General features: G+C 36.8%; 1 protein-coding gene across 4 annotated transcripts in view; it reads right to left on the reverse strand.

The window, feature by feature from the left end:
- Positions 1-27,716, reverse strand: part of LOC117420628 (sodium/potassium/calcium exchanger 2-like) — a 139,661-nt gene that overhangs the window by 107,214 nt on the left and 4,731 nt on the right. The gene's annotated exons all lie outside the window — the stretch shown is intronic.

Consider the following 27,716-nt stretch of genomic DNA (forward strand, 5'->3'; position numbering starts at 1 on the left):
AAAAGGCAGAACATGCTCCTTTCTACATTAACAGCTCAAGTGCTTGGGAGGACAAAAGCGGTTTTAATAATAAGTCTGGTCGTTCAAAAAATGATTATTTCCAGGTCTTGAGTTAAGTTGATTGGAATTGAATGGATGCCAAGTGAACCAAGTCTGATTTTCGGTTTAAACCAATAAAAAACGATAAAACACCCCTGATACAAAACAAAAAAAAATTAAATTGATGTATTGCCAATAAACAACAGAAAACACTGGAAAAACAGTGGAAATGGTTACTCAATTCACATTGACCACCCCTTTCCCATTAGAAAAAAAAAAAAACCCTGCTACAAAAAAATAAAAATAAACTACCTTTCCTAGTGCAGCTGGGCAATGTCCCTCCTTCCTGACTTGTATCTATCATTGATTTGTTGAGTACTTTAAACCCACCCCAAATACAGAGTTCTATTGGCGACTCCGTTTGTGAGATTTAAAACGAGATAACAATTATGATTGGAGGCTTGTTCATGGGATTTAAAGATGTATTACAGTTAAGACATAGAGGATTTAAACAGAATTGCAAATTGTGACAAAATGTTAAAAAATGCATACGCACAAAAACCCCAAAAGAATGTGCCTGTGACCATAAGGATTTTTCATTAAGGAAGGGAGCAAAGGAAAGAAGGTACAAATTAAGTGTGCAAGTACTGTTGAGTTACTACTATACATATTTTGACAGAACAAACCGCCCAAACATTTTGGAAAGTAACCGAAAACAATAATTTCATACACTATATAAAAAGCGAAAGCCCTGAAAAAAAAAAACGATTTATATAAACTCGAAAAGAGCTAAAAATAAGCACCAAAAAATGAAATTAATAAAAAATGAAAAACAGAACCCTAATTATAATTAAACAATGACATCAACATAGAGACATAATGGCGTTATATGTACAGACAGAAAATTGGGGATAAAAGGGACTGAACTGGCGACCCTGAAACCAAGTTTGCTATCAATGAGACAAAAAAGAGAGCAACTTTGATAAACTCCTCTTCAAATTGGTGTTTAAATGTGCAAGTGCCTAAACACTCAGTGCCACATCTGTTTCAAGATACGTGTTCAAAATATTATAATATTCATCAGGTTCTGCAACACCACCTCAGTAGCCACCATGAGCCAAGGTAATCTGCATATTTTTGTCAACAGTTTTTAGGACAACATCTACCAACCAGGGCCAACCAGTTGTCTGTGATGTGAAAAAGGAGACAACTAGGTAAACAGCCAATCAAGGAAACTTTGCTTTAGAAAAACAGGGCATTTAAAATAAAACAATAAATGGGCATATATGCATTATTTCCCTGCAGTAGGATGACAACTAGAGCCACAGTTAAGGACCTGAAATAAAATAACTATCATATTCCTGTAAAAAAGAACAAGTGCCCTTGAAGCCCTTTGCAATGACTAATACATTTATTTTAAAAGAGCCTTTATTGATTGCGTTTTCTCATATTTCCTATGCTCTCTCCGATGTGTCTCCTTGAAAACACAGAGGTTCAGCATACTACCAAACTTCATGTTTCTTGAAAACATCCAGGCAAATAGTATTCCCTTACACGTGTGAGGTCACGTGGGATATTTTGACCTGGAGGATCCATCTGACCTTGAAACATGAACGCAATTAACTGCAATTCTAGCTTATAGACCAAGCAACTCCATCCTGATGACAAGTGACGAGCCAGTTATGGCTGAAATAGAAGAGGTGACAGAGCTGGCAGGGGTGGGTTTATAAAAACAAGTAAGCTCCTCTGGCAGGGACTCTTAATAATAGTGCACTGTTCACACATTTTTTACTCCTGAGTCTTTCAAAAACTGGATTCTGTTATGACAACAAAATAACATTTTAGATAACATCACCTTTAGTTAATGAATTGAGAACAGAGAACCCTAGAGCATCTTCAATGTCTTTTCTGTTGAGCAAAAATAATAAATAAACTAATACATTTTTGTGATATTCAAGATATGTGCTAAATAACTGATTCCACGTGATGTTGTTTAAAAGCGTTAATTAGAAAAAAGTTATTTCGCTTTCAGTGACTAGCCTGTCATCAACCATTGTTGTCACTGATAATTTTAGAAGTGGTGCTTGCTTACCCAGGATATAAAACCCTTATATATATATATATATATATATATATATATATATATATATATATATATATATATATATATAAAAAATATAACAAATATAAAAAATATACGGGCTGTCAAGCAATTAAAAAAAATCGCGATTAATCTCGAAATTAAAAAAAATACTTAGTTAATCTTGGTTTTAATCGCATATTTAATTGATACAATTACTGCATTTCTCTCATTCGTTTGTTTTATTACTGACGCTATTATTATTATTTATATTATTTTAAAGTTCTTCTTATTACCTATAAGGCCTTACATGGTCTTGGACCTCATCTTCAAGATCTGCTGACACCTGGTCATTCCGAGATCGGAAAATGCTAATCTTCTGACTGTCTCTAAAATTCGTTCAATAGATTCAATTCTTTTAGCCTGTCTGCATACAACATGCCTTTTAAACCCAGGATAATTCTGGTCGCTCTTCTTTGCACTCTTTCTAGAGCAGCAATATCCAGATGAGGTCTTACTAATGCATTGTAAAGTTTTAACATTACTTCCCTTGATTTAAATTCAACACTTTTCACTATATACAGAGCCTTGCATAAGTATTCACCCCCATTGGACTTTTCCACATTTTGTAGTGTTACAACCTGGAATTAAAATGGATTTAATTGGGATTCTTACCATTTGATTTACACAACATACTTAACACTTTGAAGGTGCAAAATATTTTTTATTGTGACACAAAAGATAATTAAACAACAAAAAAAGATATTTATTGGTTGCATAAGTATTCACCCCCTGAGTCAATACTTGGTAGAAGCACCTTTGGCAGGAATTACAGCTGTGAGTCTCTTTGGGTAAGTGTCTACCAGCTTTGCACATCTGGATCCTGCAATTTTTGCCCATCCTTCTTGGCAAAATTGCTCAAGCTCTGTCAAGTTGGATGGGGACCGTTGGTGAACAGCAATTTTCAAGTCTTGCCACAGATTCTCAATCGGATTGAGGTCTGGGCTTTGACTGGGCCATTCTAAGACATTCAGGTTCTTGTTTTTAAACCACTCCAGTGTACCTTTGGCTGTGTGTTTAGGGTCATTGTCCTGCTGGAAGGTGAACCTCCACCCCAGTCCCAGGTCTCTTGCAGACTGAAACAGGTTTTCCTCTAGAATCTCCCTGTATTTGGCTCCATCCATCTTGCACTCAATCCTGACCAGTTTCCCAGTCCCTGCTGATGAAAAGCATCCCCATAACATGATGCTGCCACCACCATGCTTCACCGTGGGGATGGTGTTCTCAGGGTGATGAGCAGTGCTGGCTTTGCGCCACACATAGCGTTTTGCGCTAAGGCCAAAAACTTCAATTTTGGTCTCATCAGACCAGAGAACCTTTTTCCACATTTGCTGTGTCTCTCACATGCCTTTTGGCAAAATCCAAACGGGATTTGATATGGGTTTTTTTCAGCAATGGCTTTCTTCTTGCCACTCTTCCATAAAGCCCAGCTTTGTGGAGCATCTGGGTTATAGTTGTCCCATGGATGGTTTCTCCCATCTCAGCTGTGAATCTCTCCAGCTCCTTCAGAGTTACCATTGGCCTCTTGGTTGCTTCTCTGACTAATGCCCTCCTTACCTGGTCACTGAGTTTTGGTGGACGGCCTTCTCTAGGCAGAGTAGCGGTTGTGCCATATTCTTTCCATTTTTTAATAATGGATTTAACGGTGCTCCGGGGGATGTTCAAAGTTTGGGATATTTTTTTATAACCCAACCCTGATTGGTGCTTCTCCAGAACTTTATCCCAGACTTGTTTTGATAGCTCCTTGGTCTTCATGATGCTGTTTGTTTAGATATGCTCTCTAACAAACTCTGGGGCCTTCCAGAAACAGGTGTATTTCATCTGAGATCATGTGAAACTCCTTAATTGCACACAGGTGGACTCCATTCAACTAATTACGTGACTTCTGAAGGCAACTGGTTGCACCAGAGCTTATTTAGGGGTGTCACCATAAAGGGGGTGAATACTTATGCAATCAAGACTTTTCAGTTTTTTATTTGTAAATAATTTTGAAAAATATGTAGATTTTTTTCCCCACTTCGACATTATGGACTATTTTGTGTAGATCAGTGACAAAAAATCCTAATGAAATCCATTTTAATTCTAGGTTGTAACACTACACAATGTGGAAAAGTCCAAGGGGGGTGAATAATATGCAAGGCACTGTATATCCGAGCATCTTGTTGGCCTTTTTTATAGCTTCCTCACATTGTCTAGATGAAGACATTTCTGAGTCAACATAAACTCTGAGGTCTTTTTCATAGATTCCTTCTTCAATTTCAGTATCTCCCATATGATATTTATAATGCACATTTTTATTGCCTGCATGCAATGCCTTACACTTTTCTCTATTAAATGTAATTTGCCATGTGTCTGCCCAGTTCTGAATGCTGTCTAGATCATTTTGAATGACCTTTGCTGCTGCAACAGTGTTTGCCACGCCTCCTATTTTTGTGTCGTCTGCAAATTTAACAAGTTTGCTTACTAAACATGATCATTGCAATTCTGCAATACCTGCAATTCTGCTGTCATTATTTTACATTGTAGAATGTCACAGAAAATTCTTGCCTCAAATTCAAACAAAGTACACAGACAAATTATGCTAGAACAGCAACACAGAAAATGTCAATCAACATTTCATATTGTAATACTAAGATAAAATGTTTGCCTGCTGGACTAAGAAATATTTTACAACACTGCTTAACCACTGTAACAGTAAAGTTCTACTGCTGTTTTACAAGCTATAAAACTTACCCTGTATGTGTTTACCCTGATTTTTGATTGATATTTTAATTGGGCTTTTCTCATGGATTCAAAGAGTAAATGTTTATTAGGGCAATAACAAAACAGCTGTCCACATGAATGATCTTGAATGTCTCTCTGGATTTCATTTTAATTCTGCAACAGTCTGATAATATTGCCTCTATTAACTATGCAGATAAACACAGCATAAATTACATCACATCAACATGGGTTTATTTTGTGGTGCAACTACAGCTGCACAGAGTAAATTAAATGACCAGGTGGAGGAAGCTTGTGCCCCTTCATCTAAAATCAATTCAAACTGGACTGTCAAAGACTAAACTATGGAAGAAAGTAGTTATCCAACAGTTACACGTCTGTTGGAAAATTAGTTTTTTGTAGATTTTGAAAGTACTTTTCAAATTCAAACTAATAATTTACCCTTTCAATACTAATGATAATTTAATATCACACTATTTCAACTAAATATAATCAATTCCACTAAGTAGATACCATATTACCCAGCATACATTGTTGTTGTTTTTTGTTTTGTTAACTTGAAAGCCTACTTGAATATAAAAATGATATTGTGTTCAAAAGGTGGACACACGTGTTACAAATGCAAAACATGTAAATCACTTTCATTGAAAAAAGAGAATACAAAATCAGCTATCTGTAATCCTATCACAAAATTCATAAAGAGTTTCAATCACCTAAGTGCTTACAATGAATAGTGTTGGGTAACTTCAAAGGTATGATTCAAACTTCAATTTAAATGTACATTGCTAATAGGCTACAAAATTTGAAACGTCAAGTTCACCTGTTGTTTCAAAATACCTTTTATTTGAGCTTGCAAGAGCAATCACCCTTGACCTAAGAGGTTTTTTTTAGCAGCACTGTATCTTACTGGACTTCTGTCCATGGTCCTGAAAACGGACATACAGAGGTACACTTCAGTGTACTGTAATACCACCCACCGCACCCCACCCCACCCCCCCCCAATAAAAAATAAAATAAAACGTTGCAGGAGCTGGACAATAACTTAACACACAAATATATTTTATATGTGCAAGTCCATAAGCATTTTCAGCAGCAATAATATTTATACATTCTGATTGGTCCTGGTGGCATCCAGGTTGAAAGATGTATGGATACATATATAAAGGTGCTGAACTGTAAATAGCACCACAACCTAAAGGAATAGTTTCACCAGCCAACCCAATGCCATCATCAAGTGATGAATACAATGCTCTTGGGTACTATATCACAGTGTTTAGACATGCCCCATTGAAATTGCCTAAGTAGCAGCACATTAATATAAAAAAGCAATAAATAAATCTGCTGTCAAGCAGAATATTAATTTTTACCAGTTAGGACTATTCATCATTACTGATACAATTAGAGTTTTAAAGTCTTCTTTAATTAAACAACTATATTAAATATTTTATTTTTTACACTTTTATTTGGGAGGAGACAGGAGACACACAGGAACACCTGCAATGAATGTTCCTAAAGGAAATTGTACTCTGTAACAGGATGAACTATTTATATACAGACAAGAAACCCTGTGTACGTGCAGCTTTAATAATGTTAGGGCTGAGTCATAAGAAAACAGGGAGACAGATGTAACTATAATGCCAGAATTGGTCATGTTGGACTGATCCTGGTAAAGGATGACTTGAGTAATAGATGTAACTAGTTCATCACAGATTTATTTGTGTATCATCCTTATTTAAACAAATGTCTTATAATATGTGCCAAAATTGAACTTCAATACCGCAGAAAACAATAAAGGCATTTTTGAATGTGTGATGTAGTACACTTTCAAATGCAGACTTAGCAAAATGATGCATGTGCTGTGCAATGTAATGAACTCTACTTTTTTTTGTACCATGGTATGTGCAACTGGAAAATATATTTTAAAATCCATTGGCACTTTCATTCAAAATAGAGAAAAGGTTGATGAAAGGAAATCTGTTAAGGGGCTGAGGTACGCGACCAATTGTGTTACCATTTTGAACAGACTTTGCAGTTATAGGGAATTCCAAACAGTGCATGATGTATAATTTGCCAACCAAGAATAAAGCAGGTAGGAACTCAATATGGCAGGTTGATGTGTTGTGTCATGGCATACATTACACAAAACTGCCACTCTGATTGGCTGAAAGGGACTCAACAGCCTATAACATTGTACTAAATTGATAAAGTAAAAAAAAAATGTTTATGGCTAGTACAGAGTAGTGTTATCATTATAAGATGTTGAAGAAACCTACTATAGATGCACTGATAAAAAAAAGGTTTTCCCAGACAACACAGAAACTCATAAGTAGTAATTTAAGAAAGCACTCTAGTACTGTCAAATCAACAAGTATTTTAACCCTGAAAGCAGCTGTCTCATCAGCTAAATTTAGTTACTTATATTTTGCTTTTAACTATACAATAAAAGTATTCACATAATTAGCTTTAAAATAGTTTATTTTTGGAATTTGTGCAAGATGTTAGCGTCATTTCTAAAACAAGCTATTTTAGAAACTTTAAGCGAATTGTTTTAAATTACCTTCTATCTCCTTATTTCAACTGATTCAATTATATCTGTGGAAAATGTGCTCCTTTTGTTAAGTCCTGAGTAAACCATTTCTATCTATCCAAGGTTGATTTTGATATAATTAAATTAATCAGTGTATGGGGGGAAAAGTTATTTAATTCCAATGTGCATAATTCCTAAACTGGCATAAGAACCTTAAAAATTCAGCTTTGACTGGCAATACTAAAGAGTTGTCTCTTCCAAGGTAGGGGCTCTGTCTGCGTTAGATAAAGCAGTGAGACTTGGTATTTGACTGCTCTGTCTTGGTGAATAGTGAGGTGAGCCCAGACAGCTCCCAATGGAGGTAGGCAGGAGTCAAAGACGCCTAGAGGGAAACAGCTTTGCAGAGGTAGTGGAGGAGCAAGAAAGGTCTTGTCCTGGGGATGATATTGGGAAGTCGGTTATTTCAATAAACAAGGGTAGGACCCATTGCACCACAGGCCTAACCTAGGCCTAATGTAACATTAACTGGTGTTTTACTCCTTTTTTTGATCTATGGAAAATTACCAAAGTTTTCCCCTTGCATGAAGAACATGTTTACTACTCTTGGTATTTTTTAAAGCACTAAATGAAAAAGTGCTGGATAAAATATTGTCCAGTATTTTCCATCTATTTTGTGCTAACAGCATTTACTAAAAACACTGATGCAAACATTTTCAGCATCAAACAGCAATCCATGATTTACCATGGTAAGCGTTGACGAGGAATACCCTCATTTTCATAAACTACATATTGTATTTCTTACCTTTTCATTATATTTATTGTTCACATTGCAGAGAAAAGTGTTGATTGTCCTTCATCACTAAAATATATAGCTCTTAATTTTGAGCTTCTTGAAAATCTAAAAAAAATGGTCTGAGGATAATGGGGTCTACAGCAATCAGCATAAACTAAAAACATTATTCGGAGCATTATAAGAACATCATCCAGAGGTTAATAACAAGGGACCTAAAATTTATCCCTGGGGCACAGGACTCAGAAACTTATAATAAACATAACAGTGTTCATAGTTATGTAATTATTTATTTATCTATCTTTTACTTTACAATTGTGCTGCATGCTCTGTGCAGGGGATGAAATCTTTGTACAGGATAAGATGTACTGGAATTCTGACAACTGCCTACAGTAACTGTGATATACATTTGATTTCTTATACATGATTTATAATATTTACATGTACTAGCATTATACATATACAAACTACAAGGCTTCAGACATAATACTGAACAGATGCAAGTTCCCCAAGAAGCGTGATCAAACTTGTGAAGAGGTTTTGACAAGGCAACAAATGATTTCCTGGGAAGCAAGCCATTATAAACTGCTTTCTCATAAACCCATCAGTGACTTTAAATATTGCAGATAAGTAACGTGCAAACATGATTGGCACATGTTAAGTACTTTATTGGCTGTAATAAACTTGAGCTGCTAAAACTTTAACCAGTGATTGCTGTATATCCATGTTGGTTACAGTTTGGTGAGCCCAGACAGCTCCCAACGACATCACCACGAATCCAAGATGCACAGACATCACCACGACGGACAAAACAGCACCGACCATTACAGCGACTGCCCATAACAGCGCTACGACATCACCGCGACGGACATTACAGTGTCGACCAATACAGCGACTGCCCATAACAGCGCTACGACATCACCGCGCCGAACTGCAATTCAATTCCCAGAAGACTGCTCAGTTCACATACACGTCACCAGGAACTCCCGCCGCCCCCCTCAGTATGCAGGTTTTAATATGACTACAGTGTCAGTGAGACTCGTATTGCACAATTGCAAAGCAGTTGCATACCAGGTTTGATGAAGATCTCTTGCAGATCAAAACGTTGATCTTAATAAAAAATATAAACCCTTTGGAACATAATCTTTCTACCCTGCACCTTGAAAGACTGTGGATGTGCGTATGTTTTCTCTTTGTTTACTAGCAGCCCTCCATCCCATTTCTCAGAGCATCCATTTCTCAAGGAAGAAATAAACAGTGGTTGTTCTTGTTGTTACCGCTATTTTGGCCCCAAAACTGCCTTTGGTGTGTTTCATTTGTCCGATCATATACAATGGTCGTCCAAAGTTTACAAACCCTAATTTATGGAAGTGTAACACCCTACAATTAATGTTGAATACATGTATATAGTACATTCCTATAAACACCCTTATTTATTGATGGTAAATATATGTAGATGGTACATTCCTAAAATTCCCCTATTCTTCTGTTTTCTAATATTAAAAAAAAGTTCCAAAACAAAAAACTGTTGGTTCAGCTTGTTACAGTTACGCTGCTTTGTTTGTGTTGTGCTGTTGTAGCCCTGAATTAATATATTTTCCCTTGAACTTTGCGACCTTTTGCCACATTTCAGGCTTCAAACATAAAGATATGAAACTGTAATTTTTTGTGAAGAATCAACAACAAGTGGGACACAATCATGAAGTGGAACGAAATTTATTGGATATTTCAAACTTTTTTAACAAATAAAAAACTGAAAAATTGGGCATGCAAAATTATTCAGCCCCCTTAAGTTAATACTTTGTAGCGCCACCTTTTGCTGCGATTACAGCTGTAAGTCGCTTGGGGTATGTCTCTATCAGTTTTGCACATCGAGAGACTGAAATTTTTGCCCATTCCTCCTTGCAAAACAGCTAGAGCTCAGTGAGGTTGGATGGAGAGCATTTGTGAACAGCAGTTTTCAGTTCTTTCCACAGATTCTCGATTGGATTCAGGTCTGGACTTTGACTTGGCCATTCTAACACCTGGATATGTTTATTTGTGAACCATTCCATTGTAGATTTTGCTTTATGTTTTGGATCATTGTCTTGTTGGAAGACAAATCTCCGTCCCAGTCTCAGGTCTTTTGCAGACTCCATCAGGTTTTCTTCCAGAATGGTCCTGTATTTGGCTCCATCCATCTTCCCATCAATTTTAACCATCTTCCCTGTCCCTGCTGAAGAAAAGCAGGCCCAAACCATGATGCTGCCACCACCATGTTTGACAGTGGGGATGGTGTGTTCAGGGTGATGAGCTGTGTTGCTTTTACGCCAAACATAACGTTTGGCATTGTTGCCAAAAAGTTCGATTTTGGTTTCATCTGACCAGAGCACCTTCTTCCACATGTTTGGTGTGTCTCCCAGGTGGCTTGTGGCAAACTGTAAACGACACTTTTTATGGATATCTTTAAGAAATGGCTTTCTTCTTGCCACTCTTCCATAAAGGCCAGATTTGTGCAGTATACGACTGATTGTTGTCCTATGGACAGAGTCTCCCACCTCAGCTGTAGATCTCTGCAGTTCATCCAGAGTGATCATGGGCCTCTTGGCTGCATCTCTGATCAGTCTTCTCCTTGTATGAGCTGAAAGTTTAGAGGGACGGCCAGGTCTTGGTAGATTTGCAGTGGTCTGATACTCCTTCCATTTCAATATTATCGCTTGCACAGTGCTCCTTGGGATGTTTAAAGCTTGGGAAATCTTTTTGTATCCAAATCCGGCTTTAAACTTCTCCACAACAGTATCTCGGACCTGCCTGGTGTGTTCCTTGTTCTTCATGATGCTCTCTGCGCTTTAAACGGACCTCTGAGACTATCACAGTGCAGGTGCATTTATACGGAGACTTGATTACACACAGGTGGATTCTATTTATCATCATTAGTCATTTAGGTCAACATTGGATCATTCAGAGATCCTCACTGAACTTCTGGAGAGAGTTTGCTCAACTGAAAGTAAAGGGGCTGAATAATTTTGCACGCCCAATTTTTCAGTTTTTTATTTGTTAAAAAAGTTTGAAATATCCAATAAATTTCGTTCCACTTCATGATTGTGTCCCACTTGTTGTTGATTCTTCACAAAAATTACAGTTTCATATCTTTATGTTTGAAGCCTGAAATGTGGCAAAAGGTCGCAAAGTTCAAGGGGGCCGAATACTTTCGCAAGGCACTGTATATATATATATATATATATATCTCAAAACACGTGCTGAATATCATTCTGCAACAATGAAAAACAAAAAAAAATCTATGCAGCCCAACTACATAAAAAATGCTTGTGGAAAGGTTTTACTTAACATATTTACCAATCTAGTTATGATGGAGCTCTATGGGAACAGTGAAAAAAAAAACTATAGTCTTCTGCAATCAGAGAATCTGTGGTGAACTCTGCTCTGACTGCGTTGTGTGTCTGAGTTCCTGGTAAGTGACGCTTTTGTGAACTTCGCAGTCTTCTGGGAATTGCAGTTCGGCGCGGTGATGTTGTCGCGCTGTTATGGGCAGTCGCTGTAATGGTCGGCACTGTAATGTCCTTTGCGGTGATGTCGGTTTTAGACTCGCTGTCATGTAACCATTACAGTTATCTATACTAGTGAAAATGGCAATATTATAATGAGAGTATAAGCAAACAAGATAGGGATGGCATTAGACTAAGGCTGATCAGTTCCAATTAGTTTATTAGTAACATGATTATTGACTTTTATTAGATGCTTTTGGCTGAACATGCTAACAATATCGAATTGGAAACTCCAAATCACACTTCTCACAAAATGGTCATTAAAAATTAGCAGGGTACTCCACTAGACTGGCCTGGTTTAGGCATAGATACAATATAACATGTGCCTGAGTAAGAGTTGAGTTAGATGATTAAACTAACACAACATCTTGAACACATTTTCCGACACTATGCATTTTAGTTCACATTCCAAGGAAACCTTCTTTCTTAAGTTTTCAAAACTCAAGGGTCCTTTATCAGTGTAACGAATGTATAATTTGGAATCAATAGCAGAATCTCACAAGGCATAAGTTCTATTTCCTTTTTAATTAGGCTGGAAGATGGGATATTCTGATGAGCAGCAATTCTCATGTTGATAGCTAAAGCAGGAAATGATATAGCAAGGACAGAGAATTCAATGCAGCCTAATGCAACATTCTTCTGATAATTATCTGTACAATGTGGGTCCCTGCAAGAGCAAACTGTCAGCAATTATTGTTATGATATGCTTGTCTATTGCGTTTTTTATTTATTATCTGATAATGCCACCTTTCTGCCCTTCACTTTCATTGGAATTCCAAGTCCTGTTATCTTAGTTTTGATAAGCAAAAATCACAAAGGCTCTCACTGACAGTATACCACAGCAGCCAGGTGACGTGAGACTGAGAGGAAGCAGCACATCACTTGTAATAGCTACAACCACTGGACACATCATTTAATAATTATAACTAGAGGACAAATCAAGTGTATTTGGAGACAACCACCTCCTACTTGCATAAAAACCTACAGTAGACTGTCTCAGATTTTATCCACTCGGAAGACTGTTATGTCCCTGTACACTAGACTTTAAAAAGCAATTTAAAATTTAGATTATGTTGAATTTGCTTTAGTTACTGTCACATAGAAGTGTGTTAAAGCTGATTTACAGTATAAATTGCCACATAAAGAAGCTAGTTTTTATTTGCAGGACATAAACATTACACATAAATACATGGACATGGCCCAATGCAAGTGATGGCAGTGAGTAATTTAAGATACTGTATGTTTTCCCTTTACAAAGTTGTGGTGTATTTTCAGTTTTCAGAGCCTTTGCTTTCCTGTATTGTTTCTGAACCACAGCAATTCATTGCACCCATAGGAACAAAATGGTTTTATATTGCACAACCCCCAGTCTAACAAGCATCATTTTTACATTAAGAGTGAAGGGCAACCTAATTTATCATCTGAACAATATATTGTCATATTTTTTTTCTGTTACTGAGTTATGGATCTGAGAGCTAATTGTCTGACCCAAATGCATCCTAAAATAAAGCATAAGTGAATCTCAATACATCAAAATACCACACAGGGAAGAGGAACAAGAATATCGTTGGCATGTGGTAATGGCATGGTAATAAAGTCACTTGATCATGTTATGGAAGTATGTAAGTAGGAATTAAGTACAGTACAGTAACAGTTCCTGTTCTAATGTACATTTGGGTACAAAATGAAAAGGTTGCTGCCAGTCAGAGACCTTTCCAAAATCTACCCAACACACCTTTATGCTTTATGAAAGTAAATATGCAAGATTATTTTGACGCTCTCCTTGCTATCTATCCCCCATGCTTGTTTTATGCATTTACCCATACAGTGGTTAATCATGTTAATTTTTGTATTATTCTTTATCAATTGCTTTAACATGTTTTCAGTTTGAATTGGATGTGCTTTATTAAACTTTTCTATATGTTTAATGGGTCATCGCTCAATAATATTTAAAAGAAATTCACTCTGCCATTTTGGATCATTCATGTTATTGAGGAAAGAAAAACTCCAAGATGGCTTCCAGACAGTCATACTGAAAAAAGGTCAAGGTCACTCAACAAATATACCCTTTGGTGGTTGTTATCATCAGAAATGTTAAGTCAATACAACAAATGCTCCAAGAGATACAGTGACAACCAATAGCTCTCCTGGAAACCTTTCTTTTCTCAAAACCTTCCTTATACTGGTTGCTGCTGGTAGTAATCTTCCCATGTCTGCCCCTTCTACATTTGTTCCTGTGCTTTAGAGTACCCTTTTAGCTGTAAACATATTATTTTTATATTACGTAAAAAGTAATGTTTGATGTTTAACATTCCAACATTGTCCTACTTTCATATGTTCAACAGTATAACAAATATATATTTTATAGTGAGCCAATGCCATAGGGTAGGTCACAATTACTTGATCACCATGATTCAGAGACCCATAAAAACTCCGTCCATAGTGAGTTTCATCACATCTGCAGGAGCAGTTCCTCTAGCATGGGGATATGCATTCCCTGCAGGGTATAATTAATGGCTTGCGCTTAGTTTAATACAAATGGGCTTCTAGCCACAGCTGTCTTTGTCTGCCCTTCAAAAGCATCACAGCAACAGTGCCAACAAACCTCTGATATTAATATGTGGGGAGTGGGCGTTTTCCTGTTGATGTACCTTTTAACTACTCGTTTTATTCTTTAACTAAAATAGTTATAGATCACAGAGGTTAAATCTCATGTTTACAAGGGTGCATTGTTTGCCAGCAGCTGCAGTAAATACAATATTACAAGCAAACAGAATACATACATACTGTAAGTAATGTGGATAAAATTAAGCTTGGTTAGAAATGGACACTCTATTAAAAGCTTGGAAGTGAAAATAGATATATGTGTGTACATACTCACTCTCTCTCTCTCTCTCTCTCTCTCTCTCTCTCTCTCTCTTACTCTCTGTTTCTCTGTCTCTCTCACTCTCACTCTCTCTCACTCTCTTTCTGTCACTCTTTCTCTCTCTCTCGCTATGATTACCTGCTGCCAAATAAAGAGCCTGCTGTTTTGAGCTGCATACCTGTTTCATGTCTTTCCTTCTTATCTAAAACGATACAATATGATGTAAATACTGTATTTATATACATACATACATACATACATACACCACCCATTCGATATATCGCGGGTGTCAAGGTCCAATACAAATCTGCTACATATCGAGGGCTGCGATATAGCGGGAGCCCCATAGAAAAACAAATAGGCTAATAACAAATACTTTACAACCACTCCCTCGTTTTATCGTGGGCGCCAGGGTCCAATACAAATCCTCTACGCAACCCGCTTTTTCTCATTTTTTGTATAAAAAGCAGCACACCATTTTAATTCATACTGCGGAGGGTAATTCCTTCTCATCAACTTAAGTCTACAATTAATTGATTGAATCTTCCTCTCCTTTCTCAAATGCACAAACCGCTGCATTGAAATAATCCATTCCCAACACAGAAGGCTTGTTTCTAGGGAGCTGACGTCACTGCCCTGTGACTTTTACTTGTGCATTGCTTAAAAAACCGCTTCGGCAAGTAGATATTTAATTTGCTTGGTGTTATTGTGCAATGCGTGTGTATATGATAACAGTACAATATTAATGCTTTGTTTGTAATTGTTCTGTATATTTCAGTTTGTGATGTGCAGTACAAAATAAAACTAACAGTAATTCTAACTGAAATTGTCTATGTATAGTGCAGCTAAGGCATGTCCAGTTAGACTGTAAAAATGGAGAGCCAACTCCAGGACCGCGATATATCCAAATCCGCAGTGTAGCGAAGGGCTATATTACGAGGGGTGGGTGTATATATAGACAGTATGAGGAAATTTAGGCAAACTGTTAAGAAACAAATTTAATTTTACGTCAATTAAATCTCAGTAAAGGTAAGCACGGGGAACTTAGTAACACGTCTCGTGGAGTATATGAATCACAACATAGCAATAATAATCTAGATTGGCCGGGGACTATTAACCCCTTTATAGTATCATCAAAACTAGCCTCGGCCAATACCATTTCCATTGCTGAAGTAATAGTGGCCATTTGAAAGCATTCATGGCTGAAAAATGCTGTGTTAAAGGATGCAAGTTAAAAACCTACAGATGTATGTTATAGTTATAGCATTTCAGTCTGCAGTCTGTCACCACTGATTTATAGTCCTTTTAAGACTCTCAAACGCTGGGTAGTGTAACTTTTATTAGTTCTGTTCTATGGTCTATTTTAAAAGAGACACATGTGTCTGGATTTGTTATGTTAACCTATTAAGTGTGGTTCGGGGGGCGGGAGCTGGGTTCCACCCTATCCTTTCATCTCCTATCATCAATCAAATCTACTTCCTATTTAAATCATTAGTCACATCCAATGCAGTTGTCTTGTGTTTTTTTGTTTTCCTCCTCCTCCTTCCTCCTCCTCTATAACTTGTAACGGCGTCAAGCTCTAGGGTGCCAGATAGTAATAAATGTCCTATCAAATTATTTAACTTAACCACATTACCAGGACCAGAAAACCCATCATCCTATTCAAGTCCTATATAGTCAACCAGAGTAAAAGGGGACTATTAATTAATTGAATAACCAAACAAGTTGCTTATGAGGTAAAATATATATATATATATATTTAGATGGCTCCAGCTTTAAGTCCATTTACTCATAATAATGAAACCAAATTACAAAAACAAAATAAAAAAACAAGTTTTACAGAATAAAGAAACAAAACATGTGCAGAACAAAATATTAATTAACCAAACATAAAAAAACAGTTAATTGCTATGGTAGTAACAAACAGTACAAGACAATGAAAAGCTTTTCATCCCTATTGGAAACCTGCTTTAAATACGGTCCTTCCAAGAGACAAACTAACTTTACCATTGTGTTACCAAAGTCACCTCTTTAGTAATCAACGCAAGTGGTTGCGGGAATATACCCTCATGAGCCAATTTACACTATTAAACTGCAAGCCGGGTTTCAATAGTCTCAGCGAACACACACAACGCAATATACATACCCAACAACTAATCAACAAAGCAAAAGTTAATTAACAATTTACTAAAATAAAATACAGAAACAAAAAACACCAGTATACTATAAAGCAATATTTAAAATTATTTACTGGTCAAAACAAAATAAATAAATAGGGGAAAAATAATAAAGTAAGGAAAATAACACACGAGTCTGTAATACACAAGGATTGGCGGTAATACTATAGCAGTTCTGATACAGACAGAGTAATGTTCATTTAATATGCTGCAAATCAGTTATGTTCGAGTTATTTTCTCTTCCTTACAGGGACTGTATTGGATATTTAACCAGTCACAGAAATGTCAATTTCCCTTTAGCAATCGAAACAACGATGCGGGAATCCTTTCGATGACTTAAAACCAAACTACCCATTTTCAAAGCTGTACGACCTGTTCCGCTGGAACAAACAGGTTAGTTAACCTTGTTTGTTCATCTGGCCTCCGCCACGTAGTTTGTTCCAAATACTTGGCAAGTAGTTTAGTTAACGTTTTCCTCATGCAGCTGCTGATAATATAGAAAACTTTTTTCCTTTCAAATTTTTTCGTTCGAACACACCATCACAGTCACAGCCCTCAGCTCCAAACTTCCTGATGACATCACACAATGCCTTCCATCCAGACTGCATAGCAAACAGGAACCGCCAACCTCCATACAGCACCCGTAGTGACCTCCAGCGAGCCTCCTCAACAAGCTAATTGTTCAGCTTTTATACGCAAGTGGTTCTCTTTTAAACATACAGTATCGATATGTCGTGTTTGCCACAAACTCAACAACCTTTGCATTGGTCTCCTCTGGGGGGGTTAGTGATTTCACTTTCTCCAACCCTTGATTAAGCTCTGCTTCCTTTACCTCTGCGAGGAGGGCTCTCCATGAGTCAGAAGGGACCCCCAGCCAAACCCAACCTTTTAGCATCTCATGATCTATCACTACCCTCGCAATCTGAGGAGCTAAGCTTATTCTTGCTAAACCTCACTGTAGGAGCTCTCATAACACAAGGCTCACTTCTCGTTTCAGGTTCTCTGGGGGTGCATCTCTGTCCTAGCTTTGGATTGCTATAATTCACCTCATCGAGTTCCCCTTTCTTGCTTTCAGGTTCTCGAGCTTTTATTTATGTACAGTGCCCCCCAAGAGACGTCTCTTTCGTATGTCCACTCGCTGGTGTTTCCACACTCTTGCTCTTTGTGCCTGCACCTGCCTGCTTTTATACATTCCATCCCACTCGCCTCCGGAGCGGGACCAAGCAGCTTGGTTTTGAAAGCAAGGCCAGGACATGTGTAGTGTCTGGCTATGTCTTTCTGGAAGTTAAATTTCAAAAGTCAAACCTGTCTGCGTTTTTATTGCAGAAAATGATTCAAAATGAAGAAAAACATTATTTTGTGCAATTATAGCTTCAGTTCAATTATGAGTGAAGTAAAAAGCATTTTTATTTAAGAACATAAGAACATAAGAAAGTTTACAAACGAGAGGAGGCCATTCAGCCCATCTTGCTCGTTTGGTTGTTAGTAGCTTATTGATCCCAGAATCTCATCAAGCAGCTTCTTGAAGGATCCCAGGGTGTCAGCATTTATTTTGTATCTATTCATTTCATTTTTTTTGTCTTATTAAACACCGAGGTGCTGATGAGTGGCCCAACTAATAATATATGTTTGATAAATACTGAATTATCATTCATGGTATACGTTTTTTATTTGCAGCACGTGCAAATTTATGTAGGGACCTCCTCCTAAGGTGAATAAAAACCGTATTCCACAAACGATCATTAAATATTCTGTTTATACCACAAGTATATTTTTTAAATAAATAGCAATAAAATGTATACATTTTATATTAAATAAATTAATTTAGGGATTATTTTACCTGGTGGGTCTTTACTTTCATTGTCAACAGACTATGCTTTGACGCGAATTAATTTCAAACCCTGTTTATGGTCTCTTCGCAACCATCTTTTTACATAGAACCCTGAGCTCAGTCTGTCAGTTTGCAGTCGCTCTGTTGTTTCCTACCTTTACCGCTTTTAATGAAGTGGCTACATGCTGTTTGGGTAAGTCAGATGCAGGCAGATCGGTAACTGGCATTTCTTGACTAAACTCGTTCTCAAGGCCATGTTTTTATATGTAGCGACTTGCTTTTTCAACAAACTTGATAGACAACCTTGCCAAGGCCATGTATGCAAAGTTTTGATTCAATCGGCATAATCTTTTCAGAGAAGAAGTTGTTGGAATATTTTTGATGAATCCAATATGGCCGCCAAACAACATGACCGATCAACTTCACTTGAACAACCGTAAATCTAGGCCATGAGGGGAGTATGTGCACCAAGATCACTGCTGTAAACCGGTTCGGAGAAGAAGATTTTTTAAAATTGTCCAAAATTCTCTGAAAATCACCATGTGACCATGTGACCTATAACCTTCATTTTCGCTCTTCCCTAAGGTGCCTACCACCCTACCAAGTTTCGTGATTTTCCGTGCAACGGTGTTGATTTCAGAGCCATTTAAAAAAAAAGAGCGGAAGAAAAAAAAAAAAAATCCTAACAGAAACAATAGGCTTCCCAGCCATTCTAGCTTGGAAGCCTAACATGTCCCGGTAAGCATGTTATTCCACTTAAGTGGAATAACTCAAATCTATCCGACGCTAGACATACCCACGCTTGTGGTATACACATAAATGAATAAGAGCTTTAATGCAATAATAATATATTTTCGACATAGATACAAAGAGATAAACCTCCAACACGTTTATGACTGATAACTTCCGCATTACACCTTACAGGACAGTAAAATGTGTTGCAATAGAGAGCTTGTGGAAACACAGCTTTTACATGTAATTTCTTTGGTGTGGATTCATTTCATACTATTTTTGGATTTTTCAATTCACAACATCAACGTTAGGATAACCTTCTTGATTTGTTTTTCTTGTTTTACGTTATTGAATTGGTACCTCATATTATATTCAAGATACCGCTAGCTGTAGTTGTACTTGTTATACTTGGTCAAACTTGTTAAACATACTGTAAATAAATACAACCTGTGATGTATTCATGTCATTTTAATATACAGGTATGACTATTGCTTTGATTAAATCTAAATTACAAAATGATTCATTTCGCTATGGGTATTTTACATTTGCCTTTTGTTGCTGCTGAGGCCCAGTTGCTCTTGAAAAATGTATATATGTACTGTAGAAGGTAATAATTGGCCAATTTGGTAGAAAAAACTTTCTGAGTCAAATTGAGGAGGCCATCACCAAAATGTTTTAAGTGAATCTGTGAAACTGCAGCATGTGCTGTTTCAAAGCACCTTATCAGGACGCACTGTAGCCATATTATTAAGCAGTTAATGCAACAAAACGTATATGAGCTGGCCTAGAATCTTTCTGCCAAAATGCACTGTTCTGTGGTTAAAAGGTATTTCTGCTTCTCAATGTGAGGTGGTCATCTGCTTTATTATCACACTGTATAACTCAATGAAAAAAAAACAACGGAATATAATATAAAATAAATAAATAAATAAATAAATAAATAAATAACTTATTGGCTGTTATAATGAAAGTAACACTTAATTTACTACAGGAATAAACTGCAGCCATAGTGCAATTAGCACATGCAACCCTGTGCTATACATGTGTCTATATTTCACATACAGTGCTCTCCCTGGACAAAGCTGCACTTCTCTCTGTCCTGGGAAGCCATCAACAGGAGCCTGCGTCAATTAGCCAAGGGGGGCTGTGCAACAGAGCAAATGGAATATCACACTTTTGACACCTGTAAAATTGGGTTCCTCTCCTGCCTGCAGGAGTCAGTGCTTAACCTTGCTGCAAATGACAGAGACATCACTTCCCACTGCTTTGGTGGCGCTAGCCTTTATTTCTTATTCATGAATTCAGTGCAATGTTTAAAAGATAGGAGCCTGGTGACCCTTTATACCAAGATGATAGTCACATCTCAAATACATCATGGTAATACCTACTGCCAGCCTCTGTCAGTATGCTTACAGCAGATTAGTGAGACCACCATCTGCCATGGTACTTTTGGGAATATTTTTCAGCAGTGCTGGGATCAATATTCAAAGAATTCAGAGGCAAAAATGACCATGCCTATGTCTTCAAGAAGTATTGTGAAATGCAATTCATGAATAACTGACATCATAAATAAAACACATTCTACTGAATGTCAACGTTTCGCTAGTTTGTTTTCTTGGATAATTTGGAAGAGTAACAGGAAACATGTTTCTCCTTAGATATTTCTCTACCTTAATACAGTGCTATATTACAATTCAATTCAATATATTTTTATTGGTTGTAAATGTATCTGTAGTTTTATACTGTATTTCTACTGTGAAGCACATTTAGAAGCCTTTGTCTTAAAGAATAAGGGGTTCTGAAAAATATAGCGTTACACGTCCTCACGTGTTGATACAACTGTTTAAATAATGTACCTGTAATTTTTCTTTTCATTGTTAACATCCTGATGACTTTTTACGCTTTATAACTTTAAAGTCTGTTGACCATGTCGTTTTTGTTATTTTACTTTTCAATGTTTTCTTTTTTTAAGCTAGACATTTTATCCTAATGTTCCATGTTCATCTGCCATTTGGCAGTGGTATGTGTATAAAAAAAAAATTTGAAGCTGATGATGTAAGTTGCTGTATTTTCTGCATTATCTGTTGTCATTTTCACAAATATAGAAGCATAGAAATACAAAAATGATTAAGAAATCTTCTCAATAGCTGTCTTTGCAACCAGGGACAATTGAAACATTCTTCCCCAGATCTCCAATGAGCATCTGCAGTACAGACAGGTCAAAAGACAGCGCATTAACAAGACCTTCATTAATCTAGAGGGATTAACTTTCAGGTAAAGCAATCTAAACTCAAGTAAAGAGCAGTCTGCGCTCAAAACGAATGACTGCTCCCAATCATTTTTTTTAACAGACAAAAACACCTCCATGATAAAATAAAATAAAAGGGTAATTAACTTTAAATGCTACTTCACAACTTTTTTTTATTTTTTCACATTATGATGTTCTGTGTCACCCTGAATACTGAGATGTTGTAATTTTTTGAAGCTGGCTATGGTCGACTATAATGTTTGACCTCTGCTGTCATTTCCTCATTACATAATGTCACGCAATGCCTTGGAAACCTGTTCATACTATAATAACAGTACTGGAAGCTCAAGTCATCACATGGCATATTGGAATTATGAAATGACTGACCAGGCAGTCCACAGACCAGGGAAATTAGCTTGTAAAAAGCAGATAAGGGTAAAAATGATTCAATCGTAATACTGAAGTAAAATAACTTATCATTACTGCCAACATAACACATGGGTAAGGGAAAGGTAAAACCCTATTAAGCTGGAATTATAAACTATCTGCATTATAATTAGGGCTTCTGCTTTTCAGTTTTTATTCATTTCATTTTTCGGTGCTTATTTTTTGCTATTTTTGAGATATCTTAAATCTTTTCCAAAAAATGTAATATCTCAAATAGAACTTAACTTTTGCAGCATGTATAGTATAATCCTATTGCTAAGGACAGAAGTCAAAGCCGTCTATATCTCATTCTAGGACCCATGTAAGCTCACAAGCAACAAGTCTCTAAGAAGATTAATTGAAAGAGATAACCGCATTTAGAACTTTAATTCCTAACTTTGCCCATGAACTCTCCAAGTTACAGCTCAGGCAAGAGTGGCATTGTATTCACGTTAAGTTTCTTGGCCCTGTTATTTATACTGTATATTCCCTGGAACCCATCCTATTTTTTTGCTTAGTCATTTAAATTATACTATATTTTTTCCAAACTGCAACATGTACAGAGTTGGACAAACTAAATAAAAAACATATGTCAAAACTCCATAGGGACAATCAGATTGTAAGCAAAGGCGTTCTGTTGTCGGTCTGCAGCCGAGTGTCACTAGAAAACTGATTTTAGAGAGAGAAATTCTCCATCAAAATTCAAATGACCTAATTAATATCAAATTCCAAATTGGTCTTGTGCAGCCACTGCTATTGTTCTCTTTCTTAAACTGGGTTTACAAGAAGATTTCAGACTGGGTTGAAGAACCATGCCACATGCAGTCTGCCTAATTTAAAGGAAAATAAAAACCAACCATCCATGCATTTACTAAATATTTTGGACTGCAGTATTTTGTAAGATCTTGTTTATAGAACAACACAATTATAAAGCACCAACTGCAAAGGTCAACTGTTTGAAACGTTATATAAATAGTATCACATGAATAAAAAATTAAAAAAAACATACTGAACTAAGAGATCTCAAAACCTCAAGTCTCCTTTGTATGCTTATTTATTGATATTTGGTTGCTTTCCAGAGTTACTTTCTCAGTTGTTCTTTACTGCTTGTTATGGCCTTTTAGTAGAAAGCAGTGTAAGGCTACCTCACAAATGAATGAACATATGATACAGCTTTCAAACTATTTGGCATGCAAAGAACGTTAGTGTTTAGCCTCACATTTCACGTTTGCATTGAAATTGTATTATTTTAGGATTATTGCTGACACTTTGCATACTTTTAATGTAAAAAAGGTACATTTTAACATTTGTAACGTATAATGTCTACAGGTGCTTACCCAACACTTTGAAAACTACTTACTGTATATATACGTATATACATAATTCTTCCCAAGTTTAGGCCATTTTCACAAAGCACTTACCACCATGATAAATTTGCACCATTTTTGGTGAAACGAAAATCAAACTGCTAATATAACAGAACTAGCAAGAAACAACTAAGGTGCATGTAGGAGCTTCTAAATTTAGTTTTTTATTTGAAGCTTTTTAACCTAAAAAAAACAAAAAAAACACAAAACAAAACAAACTTGTGTTAACTTAGCACAGTGGTAAATGCTTTGTCAATATTGCCAACATTGTTTTTGTAAACTGTTTGGTAATCAATATAAAATGCTTAGTACATTATTGTAGCTGAATATCATTAAACTACTATGCGAACACAAGTCCCCACAAGCAATAAAAGACCAGTATGCACTGACAGGGAAATGCACTGTAATGACAGCACAGATTACTTTTCAACCTCATATTCTTGAGCTTTATGTATGAAGGGCACAGCTTAGCCTGGAAGTTATGCAATGTAATTTCATCTAAAACAGCACCATATTTATTCGCTGCCAGCAAATGGAAGAAATGTTACATTACTGGTTCCTGTTAAAGCAGCCGCAATAGCAGGTTACATAAACCATCATGCCTAAGAGTATTTGCTGTACTGTAGGTTGTCCTAACCAGCAGTAAGCAGTTAACGAGGGATAAAACTGGATTGAAGCCTTAATATAATTAGGTACGATTACTCTGACTTCAGCTTGTTATTGAAATGTGTATACATTTTCAACAATAATCCAATGCTACCCTGGAGAATGGTACTGTACACACACATACAGTGCTATAAAGCTATACGGATTGCACCTTCAATATACATATCCAACAATATATTTGGCATTCGGAGCTAAGCCATGTCTTATTTACCTGGCTTGTCCTAAAGAAACTGTAAAAGGCAAGATCTATGTATAGGTCATCTAATTGGATCTAAGGCTTTAGAGCAAAGGTGCGCAACCAAACTTTTATCACGGGCCACATATCCAGAAAACTAGTTTAACCTAATGTGTATAGTGGGTCGTACATTACTAAAGAATAATCAGAGTTTAACCCTTGGCCGCAATATTCATATAGGCAATTTCCCATAGAATTACTGTTAATTTTATTTCGTGCTGCATATCACAAACAAAAATATACAAAACAATTAAAAACAAAGCATTAACATTGTACTGTTACCATATACACACGCATTGCACAATAACACAAAGCAAATTCAATATCTACTTGATGAAGCGTTTTTATTTTAGCCGACGAGTTGTTCAGCTGTAGCAGGCAGCAATGTAGCAAAAGACACAGCGCAGTGATGTCACTTCCCTAGCAACAGGCCTCCTATGTTGGGAATGGAGTCTTTCAATGCAGCGAGTTTGTGCATTTAAAAAAGGAGAAGACGACTCGTGAAAGTAGTTGGAGACAAGATGATGAGAAGCAATTACCCTCCGCAGTAGGAATTAAAATGGTGTGCTGCTTTTTATGCAAAAAATTAGAAAAAGCAAGTCAACAAAGTTTTAAAAAATCTTTACGATATATTCATAAGTGAAATGGAATTAACATACTGGGCCACAGTCAGGCGATAAACGGGCCGCATGCGTGTCCCTGCTTTAGATAGCTTACTAATCATAGATTTGCAACAAGCTAACCAGTTTAGCTACTGTTCAATATTGATATGCCTAATAATTGAGCTTCCCTATAAAGTAAAAACAAACATATATATATATATATATATATATATATATATATATATATATATACACAGTATATTGCCGTGAAGAAGATTTTGCCCCCTGTCTGATTTGCTGCATTTTTGCACATTTTTCAGATTGTATTTGGTCAGATTTTTTTGTAGGTTGTAGTAGTATATAGAGGGAGTCTGAGAGAAAAAAATGACACCAAAGTTTGGTGCTCCTTTCATTTGTTTGGTGTGCAAGGTAATCAAACATGCAATCTTCAGGTGTGAAAAAGTTATTGCCCCCCCCCTAGTTAACTCAACCCAATTAAAGGGATAATTAGGGTCAGCTGTTTGAGTACTTTGGTTAACAACCAGGCCTGATTTGGGCCAGCCATGCCCAATTTAACATTGGCCCTTACCATCAGAGTGAAGTTGTCAGCACACAGGTTCTACAGGCACATCATGCCACGAACAAAAGAAATTCCTGAAGACCTCTAGAAAAAAGTTGTTGATGCCTATCAGTCTGGAAAGGGTTACAAAGCCATTTCTAAGGCTCTGGGGCTCCACCGAACCACAGTCAGAGCCATATTGTCCAAATGGAGAAAGTTTGGGACAGTAGTGAATCTTCCCAGGAGTGGCCGTCCTGCCAAAATCTCTCCAAGAGCAAGGCGTAAAATCGTCCAGGAAGTCACAAAGAACCCTAGAACAACATCCAGGGATCTGCAGGCCTCTCTCGCCTCGGCTAAGGTCAGTGTTCATGACTCCACCATCAGAATGGGATTCGTGGCAGAGTAGCAAGGTGGAAACCATTGCTCTCTAAGAAGAACATGAATGCTCGTCTCAAGTTTGCCAAAAAGCACCTGGATGATCATCAAGAGTTCTGGAACAATGTTCTATGGACAGATGAGTCAAAAGTGGAACTTTTTGGCCGACAAGGGCCCCGTTATGTCTGGCGAATACCAAACACTGCATTCCACAGTAAGAACCTCATACCAACGGTCAAGCATGGTGGTGGTAGTGTCATGGTTTGGGGATGCTTTGCTGCATCAGGACCTGGACGCCTTGCCATCATTTGAAGGAACCATGAATTCTGCTCTGTATCAGAGAATTCTACAGGAGAATGTCAGTCCATCCGTCTGTGAGCTGAAGCTGAAGCGCAGCTGGGTCATGCAGCAAGACAATGATCCGAAACACACAAACAAGTCTACATCAGAATGGTTGAAGAACAAGAAATTTAAAGTTTTGGAATGGCCTAGTCAAAGTCCAGACCTAAACCCCATTGAGATGTTGTGGCAGGACCTGAAACGAGCAGTTCATGCTTGAAAACCCACAAATGTCACTGAGTTGAAGCAGTTCTGCATGAAGGAGTGGGCCAAAATTCCTCCATGGTGCTGTGCGAGACTAATCAATAACTACAGGAAGCGTTTGGTTGCAGTTATTGCTGCTAAAGGTGGCGGAACCAGTTATTGAGTCTAAGGGGGCGATAACTTTTTCACACGGGGGCATTGGGTGTTGCATAACTTTCTTTAATAAATAAATGAAATATGTATCAAATGTTTGTGTTATTTGTTCACTCAGAGTCCATTTTATCTAATATTAGGTTTTGGTTGAAGATCTGACAACATTCAGTGTCAAAAATATGCAAAAATGCAGAAAATCAGACAGGGGGCAAATACTTTTTTTTCACGGCACTGTATGTATATATATATATATATATATATATATATATATATATATATTTATATGGGCAGCTTGCTCTTTGAGCTAATATATATATATATATATATATATATATATATATATATATATATATATATATATATATATATATATATATTGTCTGGAACGTACAAATTCAGCTGTAATTGCTCACTGTACAACTGTTAGGCACAGCATAATGCATTACTTTTTAAGAGCAGTTTACATATTGCTATATCCATACAGAAATGTCAATATAAGCGGCCTTGAGAACAAAATATAAACAAATTACATTTGAGGTATTTTCTGTTTGTAAAATGCATATGTTTGCTGTAGATAATTATGTGCTTTATATTTCTGATTCATCAGAGCTGGAACACAGCCCACTCAAAATGTAACATATTGCTTGGGAAAATATTTAAAATAATAACGTGTTTGATGCTTGTATTTATTATTAATATTAGAATATTTTTTTTCTCTGCATATGTCTTTTTATGTTGAATCGAAGTGTAATGCAGGTTTGCAGCAAGTGCAGCACAGCCTCTGTTATTGGCACTGACAAAAGGCTGGGGATAAAGAGAAAGGGATTGGAAATGAAAGATGTTTACTCATGATAGTAATCAATGGCTTAAACCAGCATTGATAATCAGACCTTCATATATTTTTGCATGGTTTTTCATGTGACTGTTACAGGTTAAATGCATTCTGTATGACACTTTCCTTTTGTTAAGAAAGTTACCTTATCAAGCATGTATGTAATCGACATTTGAAGTTAAATTAATTCTGTCAGTCATGTCCCTGCTGCCACTAGCAATTTACATTGTTTAGCTGATGCGTAACCAGATTTGTATTAAGCACCAGTTTCAATGCTGCCACAGTATCCCAGCATGCTTTGCCTTATTTGTTTACAAGTCTGTGCTTCAGAGCTGTCAATTT

Source organism: Acipenser ruthenus, chromosome 1, assembly GCF_902713425.1.
Source record: "Acipenser ruthenus chromosome 1, fAciRut3.2 maternal haplotype, whole genome shotgun sequence".
In the NCBI taxonomy this organism is placed as follows: domain Eukaryota; kingdom Metazoa; phylum Chordata; class Actinopteri; order Acipenseriformes; family Acipenseridae; genus Acipenser; species Acipenser ruthenus.